This window comes from Coregonus clupeaformis, chromosome 13, assembly GCF_020615455.1.
Source record: "Coregonus clupeaformis isolate EN_2021a chromosome 13, ASM2061545v1, whole genome shotgun sequence".
Classification (NCBI taxonomy): domain Eukaryota; kingdom Metazoa; phylum Chordata; class Actinopteri; order Salmoniformes; family Salmonidae; genus Coregonus; species Coregonus clupeaformis.
The window spans coordinates 4,197,352-4,210,068 of NC_059204.1; positions in this window are offsets into that span (position 1 = coordinate 4,197,352).

Below are 12,717 nucleotides of genomic sequence, written 5' to 3' on the forward strand. Positions count from 1 at the left end.
ACTGGCCAGGGATGTCCATAGATGTTGCACAATGGTTAGGTGTTATTCCCACTTCTATGATCATTGAAACTCTGCTTTTTAATTGTTATTCATGGTCTATGAAGTGCATTTTTTTTTTTTTGATGTGCCCTTACAGAGAATGTGGAGGCTTCAACAATGTCACATGAACATTCTCAGATTTTCTCACACGTCTTGAATGCATCTTCTCTTAAGGTAGCCCAATGTCCTAACTGCCAGGGGAAAATATGTATTCTTAAACAGAAGGCAGACTACACTCCAATAACAGTAAGTCTTACTCAGCAATGTCATGTACTTGAACGGTCAGGTCAGAGGGGGACTTTGCTATGTTTCATAGGTTTCAAATTAAAAGTGCCCCAGCTGCCCAGTGGGTCACCACTGACTGGTTCTGACAGTTTTCCTTTTTTTTTTTTTACCCAAACGTATGAGCCATTGATACAAAACCTTTTATATGGCATTACACTTGATAATCACTCAAACAAAAAGTGCTTTTTAACTGGGTGATTATAATAATACTCATAGCATTTAATGTACAGGTGGAAATGTCTCTGGTGGATATGGAGGACAAATCCCTAAGTCAATGGTTTCCATTCAAATCTATGTTTTAAAGGCCTTTTTACATCAGCAGTTGTCACAAAATGCTTTCACGATACATGGCCTAAAACCTCTAAGATAAAGCAATGCAGAAGCAGAGTGAATGCCTAGAAGGCAGAAAACTAGGAAGAAACCAAGAGAGGAACCAGGCTCTGAGTGGTGGCCAGTTCTGGCTGTGCCATTCAGGAAGTGAATTATAAATCTGTGAAAATCTTTTTAAAGTCTTTTTTTTTTTAAAGGCACAGTTAGAATGATTTGAGTTGTCTATGAATCATCCCAATGTCAATAATTTTAAAGGTGATAAATCTCAACAAAGGCAAAGTATTTTTCAGACCTCAGAACCTTGGGAGTTGGTGGGAATGGACCTGGTGGGGCCGCTTGTACCCAACAGTGGTGACTAGACCTACATCTGTACGATGATGGATTACTTGACCAGGTGGAGTGAGGTATTCCCCGTGACAAGGAAGTCTGCAGAAGAGGTGTCAGGGTGCATTGTCCCCTGCTTTCATAAATTCGGTGCTCCAGTGTGGATCCTTACGGATCAGGGGCGCGAATCTGCCAATAACGTACGTTTCAGAATATCACATGATTACTGCATGCATGTAATTTAAGATATGATTATGAAAATATGATTATTTTGGGAAAGGACAAGAGATGGTGGGGACGTGAATGAGTGTTATAATAATGTTATATATTTTATAGTTGTACTTTCTCTGAAAATGCATTGTGTGCCAAACTTGGCATCCAACGGAGCTTATGTGCGCCATATCACCCTCACACTAATGGGTTGATGGAGCGCCTGAATGGAACCATTCAAAGGTAGGTACTAAGACTGGATACAGTGACTAACTGCTAGACATTTTAAGTATTGAGGTGTACAATCTGGCCTCTACCATGTCTGTCAGATGTCCAACAATTGTACTTGTATTTTCAGGACCCTCTGCAAACTGGGGGATGACCAGCCTGAAAGGTGGCCTGAATTTTAGAGTCCGTAATGTTTGGGCTGAGGACCAAGAAGCAGATGACAACTGGGTACTATCCCTTCCTCCTCTTCTTTGGGAAAGAGGCGAGGTACCCAACCGAGGTCCCTTGCACATTTCAGGAAGTCAGTGATCTTGAACTCCTATTTCAGCTATTTCTGTTAGTGTCTATAAACCTTTCTGTTGCCTGTTTTGACTTTTCCTTGCTTTATAGGTGAGCGTCAGGGTGGAAGACATCCTGACTGAGGAGACAGTCTTTGAAGGCCTGAAGAGGCAGGAGGAGATTAATGCAATTGTTCTTAGAAATTTGGCCAATGACGAGGAAGCGAAAACTAGCCGACGGGAACCATGTTATTTTTAAGGTCGGCGACAAGGTTCTGCGGTGTTGACATCAGGAGGGATAGGGATGGGCAGCTCTTCCCCAAGATAAACCTGGACCATCTAGTGCCTTTTCAGGTGGAAAAGGAGAGGAACCCTCGTAAACTCCGTCGCTTCCTGCCCTCTGCTGGTCCACCTCCTGGGACTCCTCTCCCCTCTGGACCTCCTGTCTCATCAGTACCTCCTCTCCCCTCTGGCCCTCCTGTCTCCACAGGCCCTCCTGTCTCTACAGGCCCTCATGTCTCCACCGCCCCTCCTCTCCCCAACCGCCCTCCTCTCCCCACCGGCCCTCCTCTCCCCACCAGCCCTCCTCTCTCCCCCGTCCCTCTTCTCCCTTCCAGCTCTTCTCCCTCCTGGCCCTCCTCTTCCTCCCGGCCCTCCTGTCTCCTCCGGCCCTCCTGTCTCCACTGCCCCACCAGTCACTGTCTTCACGATAGATTCCCCTTATAACTGTGATATCAATTTGCTGCAATATGTGAGTGTGAAGAAAGCTGCTTTACCATATATAAGTGATTCTGCTCTCATGTATAGGTCATCAATGCTTACAGTGCCTTGCAAAAGTATTCATCCCCCTTGGCATTTTTCCTATTTTGTTTCATTACAACCTGTAATTTAAATTGATTTTTATTTGGATTTCATGCGATGGTGTCACACCCTGGCTCTGGGACTCTATATGTTGAGCCAGGGTGTGTTCTTTCTGTTGTGTTTATTTCTATGTTGGCCAGAGTGACTCCCAATCAGAGGCAACGAGGGTCAGCTGTCATTGGTTGTCTCTGATTGGGAGCCATATTTAAACTGTCTGTTTTCCCTTTGTGTTTGTGGGTTCTTGTTCCGTGTTGGTCATTGTTACCGTGGACTTCACGAGTCGTTTCTTGTTTTGTTTATTGGTGTCTATTATCACTAAAGATAATAAAGTTAACCATGTTCGTTCATCATGCTGCGCCTTGGTCTATTCCCTACGACGATCGTGACAGAAGAACCCACCAAGATAGGACCAAGCAGCGTGTCCCGGGGAAGAACTTGGACTGGACATGGGAGGAAGCGCCGGGAAAGGAGATGGAGAGGTTGGCGATGGCCCAGGTGGGCAAAGTGTGGTCCTGGGAGGACATGCTCGGGGGAAAAGGGCCATGGGCGAGGATTAAGGCCCTGGCGAAAGAGGAGCAGCGGCGTCAGCAGTGTCAACGTCGGACAGGCGAGAGGCAACCCCAGAAAATTTTTAGGGGGGGTCACACGGCATGGACGACGGGGCTGACGGAGGCAGAAAAGGGGCGGATTCAGAAGGCCACCAGGTTACGGGGGCCACTGGTCAAAGCAGGGAAGGAAGGTGTAGTGGCACGGCGAGAGGTACTGGGGTGTGTTACCAGTCCGGTCCGGCCCGTTCCAGATCCCGAGGTAGAGCCAGTGGTGTGTGTCCCCAGTACGGTCCGGCCTGTTCCGGCCCCTCGCACCAAGTGTACGGTGCGCGTCGCCAGCCCGGTCCGGCCTGTCCCTGCTCCTCGCACCAAGCCTACGGTGTGCGTCGCCAGCCCAGTCCGGCCTGTCCCTGCTCCTCGCACCAAGCCTACGGTGTGCGTCGCCAGCCCGGTCCGGCCTGTCCCTGCTCCTCGCACCAAGTCTACGGTGTGCGTCGCCAGCCCAGTCCGGCCTGTCCCTGCTCCACGCACCAAGCCTACGGTGTGCGTCGCCAGCCCAGTCCGGCCTGTCCCTGCTCCACGCACCAAGCCTACGGTGTGCGTCGCCAGCCCAGTCCGGCCTGTCCCTGCTCCACGCACCAAGCCTACGGTGTGCGTCGCCAGCCCAGTCCGGCCTGTCCCTGCTCCTCGCACCAAGCCTACGGTGTGCGTCGCCAGCCCGGTCCGGCCTGTCCCTGCTCCTCGCACCAAGCCTACGGTGTGCGTCGCCAGCCCGGTCCGGCCTGTTCCTGCTACTCGCACTAAGCCAGGGGTGCGAGACGTCAGCCTGGTAAGGCCCGTTGCTGCTCCACGCACCAAGCCTACGGTGCGCGTCGCCAGCCCGGCCCGGCCTGTTCCTGCTACTCGCACTAAGCCAGGGGTGCGAGTCGTCAGCCTGGTAAGGCCCGTTCCTCCTCCACGCACCAAGCCAGGGGTGCGCGTCGTCAGCCTGGTAAGGCCCGTTCCTCCTCCACGCACCAAGCCAGGGGTGCGCGTCGTCAGTCCAGCACAACCCGTGCCTGGGTCACCGGTGCCTGGTAAGGTAACCGCTCCTGCTACGTCCAGTTCAGCTCCAGCCAGCGGGGCCAGACTGGACCAGGGGCGCTATGGGGGGTTTATTGGAGGGTGGTGGGCAAGGCCGGAGCCAGAACCACCGCCGAGGAGGAATGCCCACCCAGCCCTCCCCTGTTTTGTTCAAGTTGAGGCGCGGTCGCAGTCCGCGCCTTTAGGGGGGGGTACTGTCACACCCTGGCTCTGGGACTCTATATGTTGAGCCAGGGTGTGTTCTTTCTGTTGTGTTTATTTCTATGTTGGCCAGAGTGACTCCCAATCAGAGGCAACGAGGGTCAGCTGTCATTGGTTGTCTCTGATTGGGAGCCATATTTAAACTGTCTGTTTTCCCTTTGTGTTTGTGGGTTCTTGTTCCGTGTTGGTCATTGTTACCGTGGACTTCACGAGTCGTTTCTTGTTTTGTTTATTGGTGTCTATTATCACTAAAGATAATAAAGTTAACCATGTTCGTTCATCACGCTGCGCCTTGGTCTATTCCCTACGACGATCGTGACAGATGGACATACACAAAATAGTCCAAATTGTTGAAGTGAAATGAAAAAAATAACTTGTTTCAAAAAATTCTAAAAAATAAATAACAGAAAAGTGGTGCGTGCATATGTATTCACCCCCTTTGCTATGAAGCCCCTAAATAAGATCTGGTGCAACCAATTACCTTCAGAAGTCACATAATTAGTTAAATAAAGTCCACCTGTGTGCAATCTAAATGTCACATGATCTGTCACATGATCTCAGTATATGTACACCTGTTCTGAAAGGCCCCAGAGTCTGCAACACCACTAAGCAAGCGGCACCATGAAGACTAAGGAGCTCTCCAAACAGGTCAGGGACAAAGTTGTGGAGAAGTACAGATCAGGGTTGGGTTATAAAAAAATACCAGAAACTTTGAACATCCCACGGAGCACCATTAAATCCATTGTTAAAAAATTGAAAGAATATGGCAACACAACAAACCTGCCAAGAGAGGGCCGCCCACCAAAACTCACGGACCAGGCAAAGAGGGCATTAATCAGAGATGCAACAAAGACACCAAATATAACCCTGAAGGAGCTGCAAAGCTCCACAGCGGAGATTGGAGTATCTGTCCATAGGACCACTTTAAGCCGTACACTCCACAGAGTGGCCAGAAAAAGCCATTGCTTAAAGAAAAAAATCAGCAAACACGTTTGGTGTTCGCCAAAAGGCACGTGGGAGACTCCCCAAACATATGGAAGAAGGTACTCTGGTCAGATGAGACTAAAATTGAGCTTTTTGGCCATCAAGGAAAACGGTATGTCTGGTGCAAACCCAACACTTCTCATCACCCCGAGAACACCATCCCCACAGTGAAGCAGCATCATGCTGTGGGGATGTTTTTCATCAGCAGGGACTGGGAAACTAGTCAGAATTTAAGGAATGATGGATGGCGCTAAATACAGGGAAATTCTTGAAGGAAACCTGTTTCAGTCTCCAGAGATTTGAGACTGGGACGGAGGTTCACCTTCCAGCAGGACAATGACCCTAAGCATACTGCTAAAGCAACACTTGAGTGGTTTAAGGGGAAACATTTAAATGTCTTGGAATGGCCTAGTCAAAGCCCAGACCTCAATCCAATTGAGAATCTGTGGTATGACTTGAAGATTGCTGTACACCAGTGGAACCCATCCAACTTGAAGGAGCTGTAGCAATTTTGCCTTGAAGAATGGGAAAAAATCCCAGTGTCTAGATGTGCCAAGCTTATAGAGACAAACCCCAAGAGACTTGCAGCTGTAATTGCTGCAAAAGGTGGCTCTACAAAGTATTGACTTTGGGTGGGTGAATAGTTATGCACGCTCAATTTCTGTTTTTTTGTGTTATTTATTGCATCTTCAAAGTGGTAGGCATGTTGTGTAAATCAGATGATACAACCCCCCCAAAAAAATCCATTTAAATTCCAGGTTGTAAGGCAACAAAATAGGAAAAATGCCAAGGGGGGTGAATACTTTCGCAAGCCACTGTACATGTTTACATTACTCAGAGTGTACAACCAATCTGGAGCGGGGAAGGCTGCTCTTATAGACAGCTTCCAGATGGGGAGGATCTGGAGGGAAATCTAATGAGGACGAGTAAGGTAAATGTAATTCTTTGGATCGAAATGAAACCAATCACAATTTATTTGTATATTTTACAGCTGGAGCCCATGGAGAATGATCTCCTGTTGGGGCCTATCTGCTACAGTAACCACTGGCAGTTGGTGGTAAGTATCCTACTGTAAAAATGTCTAACACTTTCTTTTGTTCTTGAAGTAACCTGTGTATATTGTTTGAAAAGGTTATGTATCCAAAAGAGCAGAAGGTAACCTACCTAAACTCTATGCGTGGGGGGGAGCAGAGGGAAAGCAAAGCATGGACAGCCAAAACAAAGTATGTCAAAGTAGTCTTTAGCTGTTCTTACAAAGCTATGGGTCATGGTCAACTTCATTAGGCAACTGATATTATGATTTATGATACAATATTCATTAATGTGTGTAAACTCCTAAGCTGAATGAGTGACAATGAACAGGGACACACCATGTGTTAGTGGTGTCACGAGTGAGGAATAGAAGGTCAGTGTGCCAAGATAGATTGGGGGCCACTGGTGCTAATCTTAGGATGGGTGCATGAAGGAATGGCCTGGCTAGGGTGCCACACTACACCAAGGAAAGGAATGATATGGTCATAGATGAGTGACAATCAATAATGGTTAGCAACTGGATAAGATAAAAGTAGGTTGGAAGAGCAGTATATAAACTGAGAGATATTCCATGGAAATCATTCATATGACAAGAGGCTAAGCACGTAGTCACTGTTTGTGAATCCATTATTATAACCATTAAATAATGATTGAATCAAATATCCCTCTGTGTAACATACTCTCTGGCATTCAATACCAGAAACTCATCATAACAGATTGCCGTCTAAACGAACAGGATGCAGTTTACAGCCGAACTAACAGGTAAGCAGACTTTCATTTTTTTGATTATGTCAAATTTTGCTTATCTGTGGTGAAGCTGAGCTGTAACGAACTTTTAAAATTATATATTTTGGAGGGGGACGATGAGTGGTATTGAGTTATTTAGGGGGTTGTAAGGAGAATATCAAATAGATAATGACATGGTGCTATGTTTCAAAATATGGTGTGTTCAAAGTACTGAGTAAAGGCAACAGAGGACAAACGAGTGGGCGCAAGGCATCTTTGATGTAATAGTACACCATAAAGAGAGTGGATATTATTCCATTAACGTAAAATTACATTATAAAAGAGATTGGGTATAAAGGAACAGGTTACGGACCTTTGACGTAATAAATTGTCATAAACAGAAGAGAGATTTAGTGCCTAGGTAATTACTCAAAACGGCCAGGAAATGGAGCCAATGCAATGTAACATATGGAATCATAGCACCAAAAAAGTCTAAAAAAGTCTAAAAAATTGGCAAACGACATTTTAATACAGAATGAGGATTTTATTTAAGTATTTAATTACTAATATTGCATGAACTCATAACAGTAATGAATGGCCAACTAGTAGACCGGTATCTGAGAAAAACGGTCACCATTAAGAGTAAATCAGAGCTTCATTTAACTCGAAGAGAGAGACAGGAAGTGACAAAATTATTACAGGCAAATCTGTATTTAGAACAAGTCTCTTGTAACAGTAATATAAATCAAATAATGTGCAAATGGATGTTAAGTGAATTAGGATTTTTCTATGTGGGACAATATCGTGGTGATTTATCAGCATGGACAGATAATGACTATCTTCAAGACGATAGTTTTAAGAGGGATAAATTACAAGTAGCATGAAAGTATATAATTAATAATACAGCCATATGCAACCCGAAATGGGATTTAGATTATATGAAAGAGGTGTATAAAGCATGGAATTTAATGTGTGCACAATGTCTGGTAAATATAATTAGGACGGAGGAAAAGTCATTTACAGTGGGGAAAAAAAGTATTTAGTCAGCCACCAATTGTGCAAGTTCTCCCACTTAAAAAGATGAGAGAGGCCTGTAATTTTCGTCATAGGTACATGTCAACTATGACAGACAAAATGAGAAAAAAAAATCCAGAAAATCACATTGTAGGATTTTGAATGAATTTGTTTGCAAATGATGGTGGAAAATAAGTATTTGGTCAATAACGAAAGTTTCTCAATACTTTGTTATATACCCTTTGTTGGCAATGACACAGGTCAAATGTTTTCTGTAAGTCTTCACAAGGTTTTCACACACTGTTGCTGGTATTTTGGCCCATTCCTCCATGCAGATCTCCTCTAGAGCAGTGATGTTTTGGGGCTGTTGCTGGGTAACACAGACTTTCAACTCCCTCCAAAGATTTTCTATGGGGTTGAGATCTGGAGACTGGCTAGGCCACTCCAGGACCTTGAAATGCTTCTTACGAAGCCACTCCTTCGTTGCCCGGGCGGTGTGTTTGGGACCATTGTCATGCTGAAAGACCCAGCCACGTTTCATCTTCAATGCCCTTGCTGATGGAAGGAGGTTTTCACTCAAAATCTCACGATACATGGCCCCATTCAGTCTTTCCTTTACACGGATCAGTCGTCCTGGTCCCTTTGCAGAAAAACAGCCCCAAAGCATGATGTTTCCACCCCCATGCTTCACAGTAGGTATGGTGTTCTTTGGATGCAACTCAGCATTCTTTGTCCTCCAAACACGACGAGTTGAGTTTTTACCAAAAAGTTATATTTTGGTTTCATCTGACCATATGACATTCTCCCAATCCTTTTTCTGGATCATCCAAATGCACTCTAGCAAACTTCAGATGGGCCTGGACATGTACTGGCTTAAGCAGGGGGACACATCTGTCACTGCAGGATTTGAGTCCCTGGCGGCGTAGTGTGTTACTGATAGTAGGCTTTGTTACTTTGGTCCCAGCTCTCTGCAGGTCATTCACTAGGTCCCCCTGTGTGGTTCTGGGATTTTTGCTCACCGTTCTTGTGATCATTTTGACCCCACGGGGTGAGATCTTGCGTGGAGCCCCAGATCAAGGGAGATTATCAGTGGTCTTGTATGTCTTCCATTTCCTAATAATTGCTCCCACAGTTGATTTCTTCAAACCAAGCTGCTTACCTATTGCAGATTCAGTCTTCCCAGCCTGGTGCAGGTCTACAATTTTGTTTCTGGTGTCCTTTGACAGCTCTTTGGTCTTGGCCATAGTGGAGTTTGGAATGTGACTGTTTGAGGTTGTGGACAGGTGTCTTTTATACTGATAACAAGTTCAAACAGGTGCCATTAATACAGGTAACGAGTGGAGGACAGAGGAGCCTCTTAAAGAAGAAGTTACAGGTCTGTGAGAGCCAGGAATCTTGCTTGTTTGTAGGTGACCAAATACTTATTTTCCACCATAATTTGCAAATAAATTCATTAAAAATCCTACAATGTGATTTTCTGGAATTTTTTTTCTCATTTTGTCTGTCATAGTTGACGTGTACCTATGATGAAAATTACAGGCCTCTCTCATCTTTTTAAGTGGGAGAACTTGCACAATTGGTGGCTGACTAAATACTTTTTCCCCCCACTGTATGATATTACGTAATTTGGTAATGGAGCAACATAATATACTTAATGACGAGTGTCAGTCCACATGGGCTATTCCTATAGTTAAAATAGATAATTTTGAGATAAAACGGTGGCGCGAGGAATGCAGGGCATTGTGGTTACAAAGGTTTAGTAGAGCTTTTGATACGGCAGAAAGGAAGTTTAGAGGTCATACAGGACGAATAAACATTGAACAAATTTGATCTACTAGAGAGCGTATGGGAAAGGAATATAAAATGATATTTACAATAATCAAACAAAACCAAAGTGTCGATTTAAACAATAGATTAGCAAATACAATTATGGAATTTTTATTTGAAGCAAGGGAATGGTAATAATCGGGGGAGATAGAGAGAGGAAATTGGACTCCTGCCCAACTGCACCCTAATTCCCAGAGTAACCCTAGAGAGGAGAAGCCGGGGGATCTATTCAACAAGATGGAAGGTGTCCTTTACAAAATCAGAAGGTTAAGTCTATCGGAATTAGTGGAACTCCGCAAATTGGTCCTATATATATACCTCTCTCCCATTACAAATTGATTAGGAGGATATTAATTTTAAACATTAATTTATAGTAAATGCTACAACTACTATGGCATTCATGGGAAGAAACCTTTTAAGTAAACTCGATGCAACCATTTTTTGTTCACCAGATGGCATTGAGGTATATGGAACAACAGGCTATTTTATGAACAAAGAGCAGAAAGTAATTTTAATTTGAAAGTGTGCATAATCAATTATATGAATGTGTATGATAAATTGATGTGTTTGGATAATAAGCTTTGATAGAACATTATATTGTGGTTCCGTACAGCAATGCTCATCATATGATATCTAGGAGTGCTATGGAGAACGTGAGGTTATTTTAGAGTGTAATGGTGAAGTATATGTTTTAATGAGAGGTTTGACTTTGACAGGGTTTCCTGAAGGTTAGAAAACCGGCGAGGGTCCAGTGACAGGAAAGTCAGTGTCCTGAGTTTGAGACGTTGTTAGATCCTTTGATAGAGATAAGATTTAAGAAATTAACTGCCCATAAGGAGTGGAATTTATAGACGTAAGTTATAATATTGTACAAAGCCAATTTAGGGTTTCCATTAAACTAATTATCATTGTGGAGCTAAGGTGGTGAACTGAAGGAACTTCATTTTGTATCAAAGGGTAAGAAGACAAACCATTGTAATTGTGCTATTTGTGGGATGTCTGTCATTTTAATAGCATTGGGGTAATGGCAAAGAGTAAACAAATCTGGGTTTCTGAGTGTAATTCAACTGTTGGTATATGTTGCTTAGACAGAGACGACAAAAGTATTTGGTTGGGTGATGTAGAATGGAAGGCTCGTAGCATGTTTTGGTTCAAATAGAAAGACTCACTTATTTAGCAGAAATAGGGAGACGATTTCGTGGTAGTCCTTTTTTTTACGTTACCTAAGGGTTTGATAGATTAAACGATTGAGGTGACGTAATGTCAATCCATAGATAGGATATTGATAATATGGATAATTAATAACAGGAGAAATATAGGAACTTGTAGATGAGGTCACTACATAAATATTGCTTACACAATATTGTAACAGATAAAATATTTAGGATTGTTAATGTTGTTAAATTAGTTTTTAACCCTACGATAGAGGTAAAGGGAGAACGCTGTTTGAGAATGGTTTTTACTTGTTGTCTGGAGAGTTTCTAGGTGTTGATCTGTGGGTGTTAGCAGCTGGGGCACGCTGAAACGTGAGAGCTGTAAGTGTCATGATGGGATACATGTGGTGTAACCGGATCACTGGTTGCTGTGGAAAAGGAGGAAGTAAATGGGTGATGAGTGTCACCGGTGGGATATGGCTAGCTAGTTGGTGGTGCAAACTAGTAGCGTTTAGTGATGACGTAACTTGCTCTGCGACATGGAGGTAGTTGTTTAACTTCATTTGCAAGGACCGCAGATTTTGTGGAGCGAAGAGTAACGGTGTTTCGAGGGTAAATGTTGACGATATGTGCAGAGGGTCCCTGGTTCAAGCCCAGGTAGGGACGGAAGCAAAGCTTTTGACCTAGATCACGAGGTGAATTGATAACATTATAGGAAAAGGATAACATAGTAATTAAAGTTGCATCACTGTGAATATATGTTTTAGTTTGTTTTGACTATAACTTCAGAATAATTTGTCATATGTTAAAGTACCGTTAGATGGAAGGTCAGAGGTAGTGGATAATAGAGATAGTAGAGGGTTTTCTGTATTGAAGAAGGGAAGTAGGTTTATTGGGAGATGTGAGATGTTGAATTGGATTGTTTTAAGTAGACGGGTATTAACATAATGCTTTCTAGTAAGGTCTATGAAAATATGTTATTAAGTAGTAGTGGTTTGTGGATAGAATTGACTAATGCCATGATTTTAGTAAGAGGGTGAAAGTAAGCAGTGATAGTTGGGTTATATTTATCAGAATATTTAGGACACAGAGGGTGATGTGAAGCACATGTCTATATAGTTGAATATGGAACGTTCTTTGGCCATTTTTATTATTATTATTATGAATTTCTATAGTTTGTTTAGACAACAGTGAGTTATGCAGACAGTTCATTAATTCTAAAAACGATATTATGTTTATGGTACGTAGAACAATGGGATGTTGTTTGTACTATTAGGCTGATGGAATAGTAAAACATTTTTTGTAAGTTCTGTATTTATTAAACAATAGGTTTATGTTTGAATACATCAATGCAACAAGTGGAGATGATTAAATTACCAAAAAGGGGTTATAGGTTTAGAGAGTAGGTGTAGTCAACTCAATGAAACGTGGTATGTGTGTCATGATCGTCGGTGAGAGATGAGGACCAAGGCGCAGCGTTGAATGTGAACATATTTATTTAATTTGATGATCACACGATCAAAACAACAAAACGATGACGTGACAGTCAATGGTCATACACAAACCAAAATACGAACAAGAAACCACAAATAA